We start from the raw sequence: 21481 nt of genomic DNA on the forward strand, positions 1-21481 counted from the left end.
CTCACTAAATCATCATTAATTTGGAGGCCTGGCCCTGTGACCGAGTGATTAAAGTTCCACATACTCCTTTTCTGCAGCCCTGGTTCCTGGGCATGAACCAACTCCACTCACCAGCCATGGATGTGGTGTCCCACATGCAAAAAAATAGAGGAAGATTGGCACAGATGTTAAGTCAGAGCTAATCTTCCTGAAGCCAAAAAAAAAAAAAAAATGGAAGATTGGCAATGGATGTTAGCTCAGGGCAAATCTTCCTCAGCAAAGAAAAAGAAAGAAAGAAAAATTATTATTATCTTGTAATCTGTGATTTGGAAGGATCCACAGAGAACTTGTAATACAATCTGTCTTCATCTCACGTTCTTTCAGCCTCAGATGGAACACTTCTGGAGACAAGACCTCATTGTTTAGCAAACTTGCCCACTCTGGTGAATTCTGGTGCCTATTATTTATTAGAGATTTTTTCCCCTATATTCCTATAAAATCTTCCTCTCTGAGAATCCAATCAAACGTCTTCCTGACAGCTTTTCAAATATTTTAAAACTCCAAACTAAATAATCTCCTTTTTTTTTTTCTTATTCCTAATAAGACTCCTGGTCTGATCATCAGACTTGTTGCTTTTCTGTGGCACTGTTAGATTGTACAATAATATCATAGAGCAATCTGGGAACCAGTAAAGAAAACAAAACAGAGTAGACAAATAATAAATAAGATATGTGACCACATCCACACATCTCTTATTCTTACTGAGATTGAAAATGCAAATAATCTCATGTTCATTTCAACATGAGTCTCAGCCCAGCCTCTTTAGATACTCTGTTACCTCACATCACACACACTCTGTTGAGGTTCAGCTTTCTTGATTTCCACTGTGCTGTGTAGTAAATTCACTCACTGTGGCCATTCTTTCGGGAATTGCTTGGCTAACTCAGCCCCACAAGGACAAAGCCACATATTGAAAATCCTGTGCCTGAATATCTATTTCGTCAATGAATCCTTATCTGGAGGCAGACTTGAGGAACTAGATGTATGTTTCGCCTCTGAGCTCTTCTAGATTCCTGAAGTCAGCACCCTTCACTGACCCAGGTTCTTGAGGTGCCATGGATTCAGTTATCACTCCCCAAATCTTCTTCTCTCAGAAGGCTGTAATTCCATTGCATAGTCCAGGATTGATAATTTTTAGGTTACATTTGAAGATAAATGTTCTCAATATATGTCTGTATGCTTTGACACAGTGTGTGCCCAGCGCTATGAGGGAATAAGAGTGATTGCATAGCAAATGCTTGACAATATCTATCTGCATCAATTTAGTATTCTTATGGTGAAAAGAAATGAGAATTATTTAAATCATAATTACACTCATAAATTAAATTCTCTTTATAGGAAGCAATTCCAGTGCTAAAATTGTTCTGAGCATTCTGTACTGAATGCTCATTATTTGCTGGAGTACAAAGGTCACAGGGGCTCACAGTTCACAGATGGTCTCTGGGCTAAATAGGACACACCAGAGGGACAGAAGAAACTTGCATTTGGATTACCTAGACTGTGCTTCCTACCAGAATTTAATTTTAATGTTTTTTAAAATTTTGTTTTACTGTGGTAAGAACACTTAACTTGAGATCTGCTCTCAACAAATTTTTAAGTGTACAATACATTACTGTTCACTATAGGTACAATGTTGTACAGTAGATCTCTAGAACCTATTCATCTTGCTTAACCGAAACTTTATGCCCATTAATTAGTATCTCCCCATTTCCTTCTCCCCCTACCCTCTGGCAACCACAATTCCACTCTCTGCTTCTATGAGTTTGACTGTTTTAGATGCCTCCATTGTATACCACATTTTCTTTATCCATTCACTGGTTGATAGCCATTCAGGTTGTTTCCACATCTTGGCTATTGTGAATAGTGCTCCCATGTCTCCAAAGAAGACATGCAAATTGCCAACAGGTATATGAAAAAAGGCTCAATGTTACCAATCATCAGGCAAATGCAAATCAAAATCAAAATGAGATATCGCCTCACACCTGTCAGGATGACGACTATCTAAAAAACAAAAGACAATAAGTGTTGGCGAGGATGTGGAGAAATTGGAACCCTTGCACACGGTTGGTGGGATTGTAAATTGCTTCAGCCATTATGGAAAACAGTATAGCAGTTCCTGAAAAAATTAAAAGTAGAACTACTACATGATCCAGCAGTCTCATTTCCATATATTTATCTAAAAGAACTGAAATCAGGATCTTGAAGGGTTATCAGCAGGATTTATTTTTAATGATTATCTTTTTGATGTATCTACCTGGGCTCCAGGTATTAGTTTAGATATCTCTTTTTCCTATATGTCTTAATTATTTGATACCTATGACCCCATTCATACCAATATTTGGTTAATCAAACAATTTCATTCAATTTAATTTAATAAATATTGAGTGCCTAGAATTTTAAGCATCCAGCTCTCATTTACCCATGAATTTCTTGAGTTGAAAATATCTGAAATTAGAGTTTAGAGGAATTTTCTTTCACATTATTGAAAAGTCATTATTGGAAGTTTCAAGTAGTTTTTAATGTAGGAAAAAAAAAGATGAGCATTGTTGTCTTCTTTTAAAAAATATGACAGAGAAAAAAAGAATTAACTATTGATTATTCACAAGAAATTCTGAGGTAAGTTCTATGTGACCCAATTGCTAAAAAGTGTAAATTTCACAGAGTGTTCTGTTGGTATTATTTTGAAGAGTGGCAATGAGAAGACACACACTTTAGCAAAGTAGCCTTAATCATATGCTTTAAATCATGGCTCCTTGTCATATATCACAAGGTAACATTTAATACTTATAAACAGTAGAGTGAGTTTTATTGATTCCAGTCAGAGAATGGAAAAATAGGTGCATTGAGAGCCTAAAGAAGAAAGCCATTATATTTTTACTTGGGAACTCAAAGCTTGATGGAAATAATGGGATTTGAGTTGGAGAGGTAGAGATGGAAATCATGGGACTTAAGGTTGGACAAGTACAAGTGTGGGAGTAGACAATTCCAGGAATAGGGAGCAACATGAACAAAACCAGGAAACGCAAACTGTACATGTAAATAGGCATGTGGAGCGTAGATATAAAAAGCAAAGGGAGCTCGGGGCCAGGTTGAGTAAGGCCTTGGAAACTTTTCTGTAGGTGAATCCTAGCTTAATATATATTATAATACCTTACTATAGGTAAATCCTAACTTCCTTTCAATAATCTGCTTTAATTGTGCTCACTCATTCTCTTCTCATGTTATGTAGGTTTAAGAGAATTTCTCACATTACCTGTTCCACGTGTTCTGACGGATTGTTAAATTGTGTTTTATACTGTTTACTAAGTATTTTGTGTAGGCAAACCAATTTCTCAAATAAGATTTTAAACTATTCAGAGATAGGAGCGTTGTCATGTTCCTTTCGTAGTTCCCACTATGAGCTAGACTGCCAATAAAAACAGATATGAAAGTCCTTTCCAGAGTACATTGGAGATACAACTGGCAATGCTCCTTAATAAATACTCTGTGAGCTGCAAGAGACAGCAGAAGATGGCTGTTTCTAAAATCCTCAAAGGAAAAGATTCTGAATTAATAAAAAAATAGTTTGACATCCTGTATGAACTATCAAGAGACTAGAAAATAAAGTACCTGACTACAGAGGTCAAGGTTATATTACACTCAAAAAATGACAGTAATGAAAATCAAGCGCTAGATAGGCTAGCCACCAGGCCAGAATCAACAGGGGACAAGCAGCCAGGGAGTTCAATGCCAAAAATACATCAATTGCAGGGCTAATCCGTGAGAAAAATGAACTCAGAGGTTAAGGAAATTTGTGCCTAAACGCTAATCCAAGACTCCATCAGCTGCTCAAGGATGTTAGACAGTTAAAATATAAAGTGCGACTATTTCTTTTTAAGATAGAGCCACCTATGATTGTTGAAAATGAGATTTAACTTAGCTGACTTTAACATTGTTATCCTTCTGGTTTATTTTCTTTTTTCCCTGAGGCTGTCATCAGGAGGATGCATGTGTTTCATGTGTATTTTATTTTAGACTTGTTTGTCACTTGCTAAGATGCTTGTGAAGATGACTGCAGGAAGTGGTGGAATTCAAATTATTTTCCCCATAAAGGCCTTCTTTCAGTCTGACGGTGTTAACGATTGACTCATTATTTCAATGGCATTTTCCTCAATGTCACGTTGTCTCTCTGAGGGTGTGTTACATTTTCATAATTGCTATCGTCCTGAAGCATCCTTGTTTCTCCAGTGACAAACACTGCCCCTAAGATTTGAGATTCACAGCTCTCCCAGGAAATCTCAGTCTCTTAGAGAGTTCTTTACTCATTTTGCCAACGGCTGAATTTTTTATCTGTAGATAAGCAGTTTTTCAGAATTTTATACCACAAAAAAACTCCAGACTTACGTTCTTTGATATCTTGCATTTTTCATGACATAAGGAATTATAAAGCAGGAGCTACTGGTTGGGGAATTCCCTTATCTCTGACTTCTCTGTAGCTCCCGGAAAACATAGTAATTTTTGCTTCTCTTGAAAAGAAAATGAACACATATAAGATGCACTGGATTGTATTTTAAGATTGTTAGCAGAGCTCAATAGAATGCTATCTGCCTAAAAGGATGAGTGGGGAAAAAATGGGAAAATTATGAAGTATGGGTTTATTTCTTAGGACTTAGGCTGCACCTTTGAAGGTATTTCCAAAAGAAAAATATGTGACCTACTTTGGGTTTTGAACTCAATCAAATTAAAACAAAGCAACAAACAAAACATCTTTCATTTATCTCCAGCTCTTCTGGTTATTACCCATTTGTCAATGATTTCCTTATTGTGTACACGCTTGGTCATGAGTAACTCAGATCCCATTTGATGATAGTAGTTATCCATGTGATTATAGTAGCTTATTAGTGTGCTTAAAGACGCTAGAGCATCCTATACTCACACTCAGAATTCTAAAATTGCAAGTCACTCGTCCATTTTTGCTCACCTCTAATCTGTTCTCTGCACTGAGCAGCCAGAGGGACCTTTTCAACATGCAAATCTGTTCACGTCACCTTCTCGCTTAGAAGTCTTTGATGGCCTCCCATTGCTCTTTAGGTTAAAGCAAAGCTCGTTAGCACATCCTATAAATTCCACCAAGACCTGACCTGTACTTCCCTCTCCAAGCTTATCTTGTCTTTTGCTCCCTCTCAATATTGTGCTGTAACGACAGTCGCTTTCTACACCATTTTCTCTCAAACATCTCTATTATAGCACTTAGCGTGTGGCAATTATTTATGTCTTTCTTCCCTATAGATTTTTAGTACCTTGAAGGCAGATACTGCCTTGTTAATTTTCTATCCTCAATGTTTAGGATATTGCATATCAAATATTAATTGCTACTGCATAAATACTTGTTTAATGAATACAATTAAATGGATAAAAATTCCAGCTGTCTAACTAGAAGAATTTACCACTGCTAATATATTAGTGAGGAGAAACTTCTCCCAGTGGGTGCAATACCTTAATTCAGTTAAAATATAAATTTCCTCAGAAGTCCTATGTAAGAATCTAGACTCTACTCAAAGTGTAATCCAGGGACCAGCAACATCAACAATGCTTGAGAGCTTATTCAAAATTCAGACTCTCAGGCCCGTCTCCAAACCTAGTGAATCAGAATTTACATTTTTACAAGATTCCTAGATAATCTGCATGTGTATTAAAGTTTGTGAAGTACAGATCATTAATTTACACTGATTTGAAAAAGAGACCTTTATATCTTGGAGGCATATGCTCCTAGATGTTAAAAATTAATATGGAGAGGAGGCCAAATTTTCCTAGAGTAATTTATGAATTCATTTATGCTTTCAACAAAGAGATAATGAGCAGCAACTGTCTGCCACCGTGCTAGGCCCTGGACAGAGCACAATGTTTAGAAGTGATACAGCGATTGCCCTCATGCAGTGTTCCACCACCTATTCAGAAGATCAGCTTAAATAAAGCACACAAAAACTATTACACTCTTACAATTAGAGCAAAGGCTAACAGAAAATTCAGGCTAATACACATTAAATAAAAATTCTAATAAAATAATTTTGGAAGAGAAAATGATTCCAAACTTCATCTCTTGTTAAGATCAATTTCATCTAAGACAAACATTATGAATAAAAGCAATGATATTGGGTCTTGCGTGCTTTTATATTAAACCATATTTTGATGTCAAAAGAAATAAAAATATGATGGCCAAGTAAGAAGAGCTGTTCAACAGAATATAGTAAAACATTCAGAAACATATATATGTAAGTAATATATGATAAAAGTGGCATTTTACATTAATAATAAAATAAAACTGAATAAAATAAATAACATTAATATTGAATTCTTTAACTCTTTGACCAAAGAAGTTAAATCTCTACCTGGTAACATACGCCAAAATAAATTACATATATAGAGAGAGAAGAGGAAAAAATAAAAAAAGAAACCTGTTATAACCAGAATTGAGAAAAATCTATGTGTGAATGTGTTTGTAAAATAATGAAGCTTTCTGTCAAGTATGACCTTGACATACTAGCCTGTGTCAAATCAATCTTAACAATGAGAACCATTAGAAAAGCTAACTAAATTTTAAAAAATTTGTTTGACGACATCAGAGACCTATGAATGCAGCAAGAACTTGAAGGATCAAGATCCCAGATAAAAATGAAGTGTAGACTAGGTCCTCTGACATTTGTCTCAACTTGTACCCTTGAGGCACTTTTCCACTTCTTAAACCGTGCCCAAGAGATGAAGAAGACGAGCAGAACTTTCAGCAGTTCTATGGACCTGGGAAGAAAATATTACGTCCAGGGTTGACCAGGAAGAAGGAAAACTACCCAGCTGTCAGTTATGATTTCCAAAAGGCTATATCTGTAGATAAAGAAAAAAGTAAAAAAAGATAAGCTTTTAAGAAGGGTATAATTCAGCTTCTAATCAGCTGAATTCCAGATTAGATGAAGGTGATCTTTTCATAGCCTAACTAAACACCAGACACTTACACAAAAATCTTATCTAGAAGATTACGTCAATTATACAGAGCCTTCCCCCCTCCTTTTTTAATCATAATGGCTGGCATTAGGCCAAAAATTGCTTAGAATACCAAGATGTAGGAGATCCACATATTAGGGTTACCAGACTCACACATTAAAGTAATTGTGATTGATATTTTCCAGAAAATAGAAAACATGATGAAGAATTTCAGTAGACAGCAGAAATCTATTTTAAAAATAGTCAAATGCAAAATCTAGAACTGAAGAATATAATAACTGAATTAAGAACTTAATAAATAGATTTAGCAGCAAGAGAACTAGTGAGATAGAAGATAATTCCATTAAAAATATCTAGAATCATGCAAAGGTTAATAAAAGAACAAATGGGACATGGAAGAAATCTTAAAATTCAAATAAGTTAAAAGGAGAAGAGAGAAAAAATATCTAAGAAGAAAGTATTCAGGAAGTAATAAAGACTGAAAAGGTTAATCTGAATATTTATTCAAAGTATAAAACAATAGAGTATACCTAGTGGGGTTTACATTTATATAGAATAAAAATCCATATCACTAAGAGTGTTAGCAATGGAACATGGGCTACATAGAGGCAAAGAGTTTTAAGGTCATTGAATTTTCTGGGATGAGATAGAATTACTAATTTAGAGTCAACTTTAATAAAGATAAGTGTAACCCACTAAAAGAACACCCAGACAATGCATAATTAAGCTACCAATGGAGAAAGAGCGATAATAAAAATAATTAAGAAAAGAATGGAGAAGAAAGGATACGTAGAAAAAATGGGAGAATAAAAAAGCAGTAGGATGGTATATTTAAACGAACATGCATAACTTTCATCAAATGTAAATTAAATAAACATCCCAGGTAAAAGACAAAGGTGGTCAGAGTGGATATAAAACCAAAACCCCTGGGGCCAGCCTGGAGGTGTAGTGGTTAAGTCTGGCACTCTCCACTTCGGCAGCCCAGGATTCATGGGTTTGGATCCCAGGCACAGACCTACACCTTCATCCAGCCTTGCTGCGGCAGCATCGCACATACAAAATGAGTAGGACTGACACAGATGTTAGCTCAGGGCCAATCTTCCTCACCAAAAAGAAAAAAGAACCCCAAAACCCAACTCTTGCTGCTTACAAGAATTACACCTTAGATATAAGGATATTGGGTTATGATCAAAAGATAAAGCAAGCTGTAGCATGCAAACACCAACCAAAAGAAAGCTAGTGCAGATATATTAATATCAGACAAAGTGTATTTTCAGAAAAGAAGCATCAAAGACAGACGCAAGAATAATAAAATTATCAATCCACTAGAATGATAAAACATTTTTTAATTTGTATATACCTAATAACACCTGGTCTCAAAACGTATAAATTAAAATTGACAGAACTAGGAGGAATACACAAGTGTATGGTTATAATAAAAGATCCTAAGACTCTTCTTTTATTAACTGATAGAAGAATTAGAGAAAATATTACTAGCAATTTAGAAATTTGAACAGGATTATCAAAATCAACATAACTGACATATACATACCATTGCATCCCGAGCTGCACAATGAATACTCTTTCTTTTGAAAGCAAATAAAACATGGCCCAAGATTGATTATACGTGGACTTTAAAGCAAGTCTCAACAAATCTCAAAGGCTTGAGATGAGAGTATATTCTCTAACCATGGTGGAACTAAGCTACAAATCAATGACAAAAAGATAAACAGAATTTCCTTGAATGCTTGAAAATTAACAATACACATTTATATAACACATAGGTCAAAGAAGGAATCACAACGACTACTAAAACTTATTTTGTGGCAAATGAGAATAAAAATGTGACATAAAATTTGTGAGACCAAGACTAAACTAATTTAGAGAAACATTCATAAATTTAAGTGCTTAAGTTATAAGTACTTAAGGAAACAAGGTTGTAAAAACTATGATCTAAGTATTTATCTGAACAAGTTAGAAAAGAACAATAAAGTAAACTCAAAGAAAGTGGAAAGAGTGAAATAATAAGGGTAAGAACAGACATTATTGAAATGGAAATCAAATCTTCCACAGAGAAAAGCCATTTTTTTTGAAAGACTTACATTGATAAACCTCAACCAAGACTGATGAATCAAAAAAGAGAGTACTTACAAAAGATTAATATTAGAAATAAAAAAGGAGACATTCTTAAAGATTTTGTGAACATTTAAAAGAAAAAAGAGGATACTATGATAAATCTTATGCCAAAAAATATGAAAATGAAATAAATTCCTAGAAAAACACAAAACTTATCAAAACTGACATTAAGAAATATTAAAAATTTTAAATATTGTTCTAGCTCTTCAATCCATAGCGAAAACATTCCTACAAAGAAAATTCTTGGCCCTGTTGGCTTCAGTGGTGAATTCATCCACACATCCAAGAAAGAAAACATTGTGATAATTTGACCCCTATAATATTCCAGAATATAGAGAAAAAAGGCATCATTACCAGCTCACTTTATAGAGTCAGAAAAACCTTGATCCCAACACCTGACAAGGGCATTAGAAGAAAGGAAAATTACAGGCCAATCTCTCTCAAGAACATAGATGTAAAACACAATTTAAAAAAAAAATTACAAAGCCAATCCAACAACACATAAAAAGGCTAATGCATCACGATCAACTGTAGATTTGTCCAAAAATACAAGATTGGTTTTAATATTTGAAAAGCAATGAATGTAATGAAATCAGAATTCTTCAATATATACTGTTAAGTCAAAGTACGTGATATTAGACTAAACATATAAGAATCTCAATTTTGTTGGACAATAAGATAATTGGAGTGATATTTGCTAAATGCTAGTAGTGATTATTTTCCTGCCTCATAAGATAATGGAATTTTTTTTAATTGAGGTAACGTTGGTTTATAATATTATATAAATTTCAGGTATACATCATTTTATTTTGATTTCTGTGTACACTACATCATGTTCACCACACAGAGTCTAATTACCATCTGTCACCATACACATGTGCTTCTTAACTTCTTTCACCCTCCTGCCTCCCCCTCTGGTAACCACCAATGTATTCTCTATATCTATGCGTGTGTTTGTTGCTGTTTTATCTTCCACATATGAGTGAAATCATACAGTATTTGGCTTTGTCCATCTGACTTATTTCATGTAGCATAATACCTTCAAAGTTCATCCATGTTGTTACAAATGGCAAGATTTCATCTTTTCTATGTCTGAGTACTATTCCATTATATATATCCATTGTATATATATCACACATCTTCTTTATCCATTCATCCATTGATGGACACTTAGGTTGCTTCCAAGTCTCGGCTGTTGTGAACAATGCTGCAATGAACATAGGAGAGCAAACATCCTTTAGAATTAGTGTTTTCATGAATAGCTGGATCATATGGTAGCTCTATTCTTAATTTTTGAGGAATCTCCACACCGTTTGCCATAATGGCTAGACCAGTTTATATTCCCACCAGCAGTGTATGAGGGTTCCTTTGTCTCCACATCCTCCCCAACACTTGTCATTTCTTGTCTTCTTAATAATAGACATTCTGACGGGCATGGGCATGAGGTGATATCTCATTGTAGTTTTGATTTGCATTTCCCTAATAATTAGTGATGCCGAACATCTTTTCATGTGCCTGTTGGCCATCTGCTTATCCTCTTTGGAAAAATGTTCAGATCCTCTGTCCATTTTTTAATTGGGTTGCTTGTTTTTTTGGTTTTCAGTTGTATGAGTTCTTTATATATTTTGGATATTAACCCCTTATCAGATAGATGGTTTGCAAATATCTTCTCCCAATTGTTAGGTTGTCTTTTCATTTTGTTGATGGTTTCCTTGGCCATGCAGAGGCTTTTTAGTTTGACACAACCCCATTTGTTCATTTTTTCTTTTATTTCCCTTGCTGGCGATAATGGATTTTAATTTTATTTTCTATATTGATATTGTTTCCCTTGATTTTAAATAACGAATTATGATAAAGTTCCTTTAAAAAATAAATGTAACATGTTACAGTAAAAATAGAAGTCATGCTACATTCTGGGCTTTTTTCCTTCTAGATACCATCAGCACTGAAACTGCCTTTTGAGTCACTTCTTTTATTACATTGCTGCTCTCTGGCCTCACTCCTAGCATAAAATCTTGTTATTCGTCTTTTATTGCTTTCAGTCTCTATCATCCACGGTCTTTTATGAGAGATTCAATCAATTTTTCTAATACAAGATATCTCAAGAAGGCCAAGAAGTTCGCTTTTAGCACAGTAAATAGGGATTTTGAAGTACCTCAAAGCATATGCATGTTGTCCCTATTTATAACAAAACACAATCTATGGCAGTCAGAACAGAGTGCTGAGAGTGTACTTGGTATCAGACGAATTTGGGTTTGTATAGACGCTTGTCTTTTATTTATTCTACTTCTTTGGATCATTTAACTTCTGTAAGCATCTCTTTCCTCATTTTTATACAGAGGATAATAATAGCACATACTCATTGGGATGCTGCAAGTATTAAATAGATCACACACTTAGCATTATTACTACTGAAAGGGAAAAACCTAGAGATCAGAAATCACATTTGCCTAAGGTTCAGAGACATATTTTGACATTTCAGTTACTCAGCAATGAGTAGCAAATAGCTGTTGAAACTGATGCAAGGTTATACGTGGCTATCAACTGTAACATTTTAAACTGCTTTGCACAGAGAAACATGAATGATAAGGGATACATGCTTTCTAAAGCACTTAAATTACTACCGAGCATAAAGCAGCAGGACAGATTCTCAAGTACATGATGGCAACCTCAAAGTGATTTTTTTCTCACCTCTGAATACTGTCCCCTTAACAGCATTTACTGAGACCCCAGTTTTCCTAGGAAACAATCCTTCCCTTTAGACTCTATCCATAGATCACCTTGAGAGCCTCTTATCTCTGTCACATTTTCGTTTTTCTTATCTTCTCTTTCAAGGGTTGAATGGAATCAATAAGAGAGTGTCACTTTCTAATAAGATGGATGCAAATCAAAGGAAAGGGAAAGGGTGACTTAAGTATTAAATTGACTGGTCTGTTTCTTGCAGAGGATTTCACAATTCAGGAGCCATCGATACCAATTCACAGGTAAAGCAGTATCAAAGGCTTTGTGATGTCAAGCAGAGTTTACTTGGCTGCTTCTTGATGGCATAGGCATGTTTAGATCCCAAATAAATGAAGGAAAAATCCCCAGTACTCTGCATATATAAGGTCATGAGACAAAGCTTATTTCTAAGGAGGAAATGTGAATGCTGGAAGAGTCGACCCTCTGAACTAGTTATTATGCTATGACGCCAACGGATTTTCTAATTTCCACTGAAATTGTCCCTGCTCATTAATGTTAATTACCAATAATTTTCAGACCCTGCCAGCTAGAACAGCTTTGCACGCATACAAATTCAATAAATATGGTATGAGTAGAACTAATAAGTGGTAAGGTTGAGACCTAAAACCCCAGAGGAAAAATAAGGCAAATGTGAGTTGGGTTTCTATTGTGTCCTTAATTGAACCATTCTTGATCTGTCATCCACATACATCCCACACTTAAAAGCTGTTCTTATGCCTACTCAAGAAAGCTTTCTGTAGTGTGACAATTACAAACCCTCTACAATCCTGGGATATAAGGGTTTGGAGCACTCATCTCCTTTTGTAATATCTGGATGTTTGCACATAAAATTCTCTTTACTAGAGCGAGAGCTCTCTAAGATTGCGAGGTGTAGTGGAAAAAAAGTACATCTTGAGAGTCTTAAAGACTGCAGCCACCCAGCTCGGACACTTTTTAACTGCAGGAACAGATCCAGGTTTCATGGGATCCAAAGATTGTACAATTTAGGAACCCTCTCTAAGAAAAAAAGAATACAAAGTTGTAGATACAGGGGCTGGCCCCGTGGCCGAGTGGTTAAGTTCGCGCGCTCCGCTGCAGGTGGCCCAGTGTTTCGTCGGTTCGAATCCTGGGCGCGGACATGGCACTGCTCGTCAGACCACGCTGAGGCAGCGTCCCACATGCCACAACTAGAGGAACCCACAACGAAGAATACACAACTATGCACTGGGGGGCTTTGGGGAGAAAAAGGAAAAAATAAAATCTTTAAAAAAAAAAAAAAGTTGTAGATACAAAATTAGATCCAAGAGTGAATTTTTATATAAAATGAGAAAATAAATTGTCACAAATGGCAAGTTTTTTAAAAATAAAAAATATAAATATATATGACCACATGACCACGCTGCCAAGCCTCTCTCTCCACCCAGGGCTTAAAAGGTGTCCATGCAAGTGAGGGGCTTTACTCTCTTCAAGGCAAACTCTCCTCTAATTAGCCAGGTAAAGGTGACCAGTTTATTTACTTCACTGATTCTCAATCAATTATTTGAACCTCAAAAGGTTGCAAGAAATATATTAAAAAATAATACATTTAGAGGCCAGCCCCGTGGCCAAGTGGTTAAGTTCGTGCGTTCCGCTGCAGCAGCCCAGGGTTTTGCCGGTTCGGATCCTGGTTGCAGACATGGCTCCGCTCATCAAGCCATGCTGAGGCAGCATCCCACATGCCACAACTAGAAGGACCCACATCTAAAAAATATATAACTATGTACCAGGGGGATTTGGGGAGAAAAAGGAAAAATAAAATCTTTTAAAAAAAAAGTAATAATAATACATTTAGAAGTTGTCCTGGGCAGTTTCTGCAGGTGTTCAATAAATGGCAGGTAACAATTAATATTATAATTTACATTCTCTCTATTATATAATGCCTATTCCAGGAACTGGTATATATTGGAGATCATGCAACATTTATTGAAGATTTTTTATAAATTTATTATTAAGGGACTAGTACATTTGATTGTCCAGTGGTGATGAAACTTTAAATATTATGCTAGTCCATAATGCAACATTTTGTTTAAAAATATACTTAAGGATATGTTTTATAAAAATATATCAAAAAATGTAAAATAAAGATTTCTTTTTAAAAATATGAAAGTTGACATTCCATTTTATAGGAGCAATTAGCTAACAATGTAGGAGACAGAGGAATTAAAACATTTGAAATTTCATTATTGATTGCTGCATTAAAAAATTTTTTCTAATTTAATGTGCACATGTTAAACAAGCCAGAAAAACTAAAATGGTTACTGATATCCTATGGAATCTAGGTAGTACTCTCATGTTTTTTTAAAAAACAGGCTTTATATTAAATACTAGTTGTCTGAATTGGTACAGGTCTATTCACCAAACGTTATAGGAGGCATTCCTAGCTTTGTTAACAATTCTCTTTTACATTTTCTTACAAAATCAATATCGCTTCAACCTACAACACAAATGTTTGTATTCTTTCTTATGCTCCCCCTTTCTTCTTAATAGTCATTATTAATCACATACTCTTCTCTATCAAAAACTTAGCCTCTAAACAGAAACAGTCATAATAAATATTAAATTAATATTAAAAAGTGAGACAAAGTGGAGAGAAGAAAAACATCTTTGCTCTGCAAACCAGTTGCAGTGGCCGTGGATTATGGCCACGTTACACAAACTTGCTCCCCAGAAAGGAGAAGATGTTCCTTCTGGGCCCACAGCTTAAATGCCAATAAATGTTAATGGTTAAAAAGTATTTTGTTATCAGTAGCTCATGTATATATCAATTTGTGAAATTGAAAGTAATCTACAATTACCATGGTGTTTTGATAATACCTTGTGATTTATTGTAATAAAATGTTATAAAGCAAATTCCAAAAAATCTGAAAGGAATTGCTCATGCTTTATTAAAAGCACTCAGAAAAAATCCCCAACCCATACATTAAACAAAAGTATATGAATTAGGAAAAAACAACATGTAGAATTAATGTTAATAGTTAAACTGATGCATTTAGAATTGGAAGAGGCTTCAGAAACCATTGAGCTTGAACACTTTATTTTGTGTCCACTGAAACCAGAACACAGAAGTGTATTCCCAAGGTCTAGCTGGGAGTCACGATCGCAAATTGGGCCAAGAAGTATAGGTCTCTGAAGTCTGGTACAGTGCCCTACTCTGGATACGAAATCTACTATTTTTCCCCATAAGAAATGGAAGTATTACGGTTTGTAATCTCCCAATACAATGGCATAATTAAACAAGAAGAAATAAATCAAACAAACAGCGAACATGCTTAAGACTCAACTAGAGGTTAAAGGGTCTGCCCTAGGGAGACTTACAATTTTATGGTGCAGGAAATAGAAGTCCTAAAATAGAGGTATAGATGGAGGAAAGTGGGAGCACAGAGCAGGGCATATGTAATCTAACCTTCTATCTTGAAAGGTCTGAAATTGTTTCATTAAGATCACTTGCTTTATTTGAAGTCAAATAATGAGCCCGGGTGTTACTGGTTATTACATACATGGTGTAAGTACGTAGATTTTCCCCACTGTACTGAATTCTCTACCCAAGTTTCAAAAAAGTGGGCTGGAACAGTATTTTTAGATGAGTGGCTGTGAGCTATGTCTATGGCATAGCTCTCATCTTAGAGTCAGGATTTGACATTTTTCCCAGCTCAAGTTATTGATCACTTAATATTTCTATGTTCCTAACCCACAAACCAATATGTATATAGAGGATCTCTGCTATAGAAATGTTCCATATGGAATATGAAAGGGCAGAATAAAATATGAATTCATTCATTTACAACTCAAATAATAATTTCGCAGTTAATATGCGTGGGAAACTTACCTCACCAGAGGAGAGAAAAATATCTTTACCACTGGCCATCCCCTACAGGAAGTATTTCTTAGTGTGATAGAAGCATAACACTTAAAAATGAGTTTTACAAACACATGGACAAAGAAAACAGTTCAGTGGTTACCAGGGGAAGGGGGGTGAGGGTGGGCACAGGGGGTCAAGGGGAGCACTTGTATGGTGACAGACAAGAAATAACACACAACTGAAATTTCACAATGATGTAAACTATTATGAATCTCAATAAATAAATAAATAAATAAAATGAGTTTTATAAAATCAATATTTTATGTCATTAAGATTTCCTTTTCTTTCAGTTACTATACCATGAATAAGATGCTTGGCTTGCCCTTGAGTAACTTCACAACCAGGTGAGAGTTTTTGAAATAGACGCTCTGCAACTAGAAGAATGTTACAATTTAAGAATGTACAAAGTATCAAGTGACCCCAAATAAATGAAAGACCAACATTATTCTGGAAATTAGAGAAAGATCAGACAATCTTATTTTTTGGTTGTAGTTTCCCTAATTCTAGATACATTATTGGTTCTTAAAAAGCACAACATTTGGTTTTTAAAAAGTCCTATATTGGGGCTGGCCCTGTGGCGTAGTGGTTAAGTTCGGCACGCTTTGCTTCAGCGGCCGGGGTTCATGGGTTCAGATCCCACGCAGGGACCTACACCACTCATCAGCCATGCTGTGTCAGCGAACTACATAGAAAGTAGAGGAAGAATGGCACAGATGTTAGCTCAGAGCTAATCTTCCTCAACAACAATAAAAAGTCTTATATCTAGAGATTTTATGAATATAAATTAACATACATTAATTACAAGTTAATAATAATTAACGTAAATAAGCAGGTCATAACCAGAATCTAATGAGCTTATTTCAGAGACACAATACCTCTAAATTTATTTATTATCAGCATAGTTCCACAGAAATTAGGAAATAGACATTGTCTCATGCCACAAAGATAATCCTCCACCCTGGGCTCCACTGCCCCTAAAGGCTCCTTCTTGGACTTCCAGACCTTTATTACCTTATTGGACCATATGAATAGTGTTCATTCCCAGTGATAACTCTCCCATACTTTTCATCTCTGGGTGGTGTTGTAGTTATGTGTGTGTGTTTGTGTGCATGTAGGCGTGCATGAACTTGTGTGTTACCAACATGAACAATATGAGTTGCTATGTGTGATATTCAACAGGCATGCAAAAAAACATTAGGAGGAAAGCACCCCAAGCCAAGCAAACAGCATAAACAGAGGCAAAAAGCAGAACATCTTTGGATTAACATGTTGCTGGGGAGTCCAGTTCGGCTACAATGTAGGATCTAGGGAGTGGGACATAGACTGGAAACCTAGTTTTCACCAGATTCTAGAGAGCTTTGAAGGCTGGGCTTAAGGAGTTTATACTTGAACCTTTAGGTTCTGTGGTATAGACAATGGAGAGCCATTGCCACAGAGAAATCTTCCATGAGGAGGCAGAGGCCCAGAGCTAAAGGGCCAGATGATGCAGGCATTCGGCAGGAAAATCTGACGGGTGCCTGGGTTCTGGATTTTCATTTACACAAAGGAGGAGAATATTTGTATTCAAGAGTTTGTCTCACGGCTCTGGTAGGCAGCTCAACAAACATAAACAAACACAAACCAGTGTTAATGGGTGATGATAGGCTGACATTTTACTCTGATGCTGTATTAATACGTATCTAACATAGCCCGGCTGGAGACAAACTGACATTTACCGAAGACATGATGGCTAAGATGCACTTTTCTAGAATTCTGATAGTTTAATAAAGTGATCCACTGGGGCAGAGAGGTCTCATATCAAAGTACTGTAGATTATATTAACTTACTCAGCAAAAGCACAGGACTCGTATATTTCAAATTCCTTGGTATAAACCTATTATTCACAGAGATTAGATCCCATTTTTTGAAGATGCTTTCTGAGCATCCTACTCTAAGAAAACTGGGTCCCAACACTCAAAAGACCTCCAAATATTTCCTTCTCTTCACTGCTGTGATGTTAAACTAACACCTTTTGCTAAATGCTCACGTTTTAATAGACCGGCAGCCAGCACAGCAACTGGTCTTAGACGGTAAGACTCCCTGACTTCTGTAAAATAATGCCATTTTCTGTAAGATTTAACAAGTTTGCTGATGTTCAAGTTTGATGAGAAGTTTTCATGCGTGCAGTTCTGGAGGCTAATAGCAGATAATGAAGAGCTCTCCTGTCATGTCTCTGGAAGACCTGAAGGCTACAAAGGAACATTACCAGACCTTCAAGGGTAAACAGTGGGAATGGAAAGTAGCAAATGCTTTTAGTTGCTTTTCTGATGCTCCCAGCACTAGTGAAATCAATCTTCAAAATGAGAGGGAAACCTGATGGCCAGCTCCTTTGATAGCGTCTATTTGTGCCCCTAGCGCTGCATGCTTTTATTTATAAGACATTACAAACCCCTAGGATAAAACAGTTTACTTTTCAGTTCTAGACATGATTCAGAGCTATAAATTGTTTATTAGTAATAATCAAATATCTCATTATTTAAATTGTAGGAACAGCAGTAAAATGATTTTTTTATAGGCCTGAGTATTTTGAAGTCTATAAGACATTCATTCATTCTTGCTGAGAAACATCCTATAGAGCTGATCTTATGTTCATTTATTATTCATTGTAATTTGCGGTTTGCTAAATCGCTGTGAAACCTATTTACAGTTTTACACACCCTCTTAAAAGATGGTCACATAAAATGTTTTTTGTTGTTTTTATTTTCTAAATTGTGATGCTTGGCTTTATTTATAGGTAGATGACTACAAAGATATAATGCATATAATGTATTAAAAAACAGATACACAGAAGGTTCAATTAAGAACATACTTCAAGTTTTCATGAAATCTTAGTGGGACAATAAAACACAATCTATACATTTCATCTGCAATACATGTAATCCAAATAAGGATGATTAAAATTTTCCATAACAATTTCAATTTTTTCATTCTGTGATCGCCTATTTAGCAGGATCCTAAAAGGGAGCAGGAGCGTTTACCATCAATAGTATACTGAGATTCTGATGAGTAAGTGACATTAAGAAAAGAACATTTACTGTTTTCTCTTCTTGCTCTCTTAGCTTCATTCTTGTTTTCCTCTCACTTTTTAAAATAAAAACATGCCAATTATTAGGAAGAATGAAATTCAATATAATTTGGGGCATTTTAATTCTCAACTTTTATAAACTTAGCCTTGTTAGAGCTTATAAAATATTCCAGAACTTCTTGTATACTTGATATCACAACTTTGAAGGTTTGCTCATTTCCTGGCTGTGGGTATTTCTAATCAGAGAATCATTATGCTTCCTCTTTTTCTTTTAGATATTCCCATAGGAGAAACATTAAAATCCCTAAAAGAGTTTTTTGGAAAATTCAAGATGCACATTCTGATTTTACTTTTTGCGTGAAATATTATTTCTGTTCTCATTGTCTGCCATCAGAGAATAGCTAGTACAATTGCCAATATTCAAAATTTACTGCATTTAAGAAAAATTTTGGTTAAGCTGATACTTAGCCATTAAATTTACCTTTCACTCTGTTATTAAAATTCGCTCATGGGATTATGTTCTATCTCAGATGAATATTAAGGTATTAATACTACAGTTATGAATCATTCTATTATTTTTCCATTTTAAATAAGTTGTGTCTATTTACATTTGCACTATATTATGTGACATTTCAAAGGGCATAAATGTTAAATCTTCATTATCATTATAGAACAACCAAGTTTATCTCACTTTTAACTTTTGCCAACAATTTTAATTTGATTTAATAGTGTTACACATTTACTTTTGGAGCAGTTAAACACTTTATAAATAAAAGTTATTCTACACTTCACAGTGCTGTGTGGAGCCACGCTGGAACATGAGGCATAAGAAAACATGTGAACTCTGGGTTTAATGAAAAGAAACTCATCAATCACTTTTTTCCCAAATCTACTTCTTTGCTTATCTCATTCTGAAGTGAGAAAATTGCTGTGTTTGACAATTTCTCTTGACTAAGAGACAATCTAAAATAATTTTAATTAGCTTCAGCTGAATTAAAATTATAATGAATCGTTTTGTGCCAAATATTTAGCATAAATAACATCATTTAAACATTTTTTCATCAACTATAATGTTCTGAAAAAAATTACCCATTAAAAAATACATAAAAACATGTCTTTAGGGATGCACATTTTTCTTTTTTGCCTGGCTGTCTGATGGCTTAGTATCGCAGTAGTTTTTATTTTAAAATTTTGACATTTTCTTCACAATTGGTTTTTCTTTGCATTAATTTTGATTTTTAAAAATAGTACATTAAAATGTCGCTATTTTGGTTACTGAGGTTTTTGGCACTCCCACTTAAATTTTGCACTGAGACAAATTCCTCACTTGCTTCGGCCAAATTCTGGCGCTGATATACAACAAAATCCCCAGTTGTGGAAAATGTGCACTAAAATACAGAGAATACTAAAAAAAAAAAAAAAACCCTGTATTTTGCTAATAAGCAAGAGGAAGTTTATAAATTTAAAATTATTTATTTTGGTTGTAATAAGCAGAAATGACTGTCTTGTGGGAATGCCATATGGTTTATGGCTTTAGTGATCTAAAGATAGACTCTTATAAGTAAGAAAAATGAAATATACATACACACACAGCTTATGGCCACATTTTGGGGGAGACATTCTTGAAACATTCTTCCCAGTAAAAAAAAGGAAGGAAAATATCTTGTTTCTGTCAATGGAAGGGGAAAACAGGATTCGTATTTTATTTTGAAGTTCAGAAGAGTCACTTACACTTGTAAATATCTTTTTAATTTCAACTTATAGAGCTTTGCTGCTTGAGAATATTTCTATCGTCTCCAAAGAATATTTTTGCAAACAAAGAAAACTAGAATGCCAGTAATATATATGCTCAACATTAATTCAGACATTCCTATTCCATAGATGGCCATAATGGCTCTCATACCTGCCAAGCCCTGTGCTCGTGGCCAGTGAAGCTGACTAGTACCCTCCTGTCGCTCAGGGCAGAGCTCCTCAACACTGCTGTGAGTTACCATTGTCTGGGGAATTTCTAAACAATACTGATACCTGGGCCTTACCCAAGGCCAATTACTGGACATTTCTAGCAAATGGAGCCCAGGCATCAGTATTGTCTAAAAGCTCCCGAGATATTTGAAAGTACGCACTGAATTGAAACGCACTGGCTTACAGTCTAATGGAGAGAACACAGGCACCGCATACAATCATTCACTCATACATTTACAATGAGACGATGCCGTGGGATAACAAAAGGATGCTGTTTTAGAAAAGAAGGACTGCCTACACAGGATGCACAGACAGACCTTTCTGAGAAGTAAAATTTAAATAGAGACTGAAATGATGAGGCAGCAGCCATAAAAGGGGCAAGAATAGGATATTTCATGTAGAGAGGAAAACATGAACCAACGTTCTGAATAGGAAAAGAAGGAGGGGAGTGCACAGGATTGCAAAGCAGCAAGGGGAGAGTGACAAGAGGTGAAGTAAGGTAGGTATGAAATAGGGGTAGTGGAGGAAGAAAGTGACCAGCAAATAATGGTCTGGGTCCCTGCCCTTCATCCAGTCCACTACTCTTCACTCGCCTTGCACTACCCCAGTTAATTCGCACAGCAACTCTTTGCGATTTGTAGTAAGGTAAGTAAAATCTAGCAGTTCAAGCTATAAAGAAGGATATA

At 35.4% G+C, this 21481-nt stretch overlaps 1 protein-coding gene and 1 long non-coding RNA gene across 6 annotated transcripts in view; one reads left to right on the forward strand and one right to left on the reverse strand.

The window, feature by feature from the left end:
- The window catches only part of LOC139082805 (uncharacterized), a 49015-nt gene extending 32792 nt beyond the window's left edge, over positions 1-16223 (forward strand). Inside the window, exon 2 of the long non-coding RNA XR_011539057.1 lies at positions 16060-16223. This is a non-coding gene — a long non-coding RNA (uncharacterized lncRNA). The remainder of the gene's footprint in view (positions 1-16059) is intronic.
- The window catches only part of THSD7A (thrombospondin type 1 domain containing 7A), a 676621-nt gene that overhangs the window by 263832 nt on the left and 391308 nt on the right, over positions 1-21481 (reverse strand). The gene's annotated exons all lie outside the window — the stretch shown is intronic.

The sequence above is a fragment of the Equus przewalskii genome, chromosome 4, assembly GCF_037783145.1.
Source record: "Equus przewalskii isolate Varuska chromosome 4, EquPr2, whole genome shotgun sequence".
NCBI lineage: Eukaryota > Metazoa > Chordata > Mammalia > Perissodactyla > Equidae > Equus > Equus przewalskii.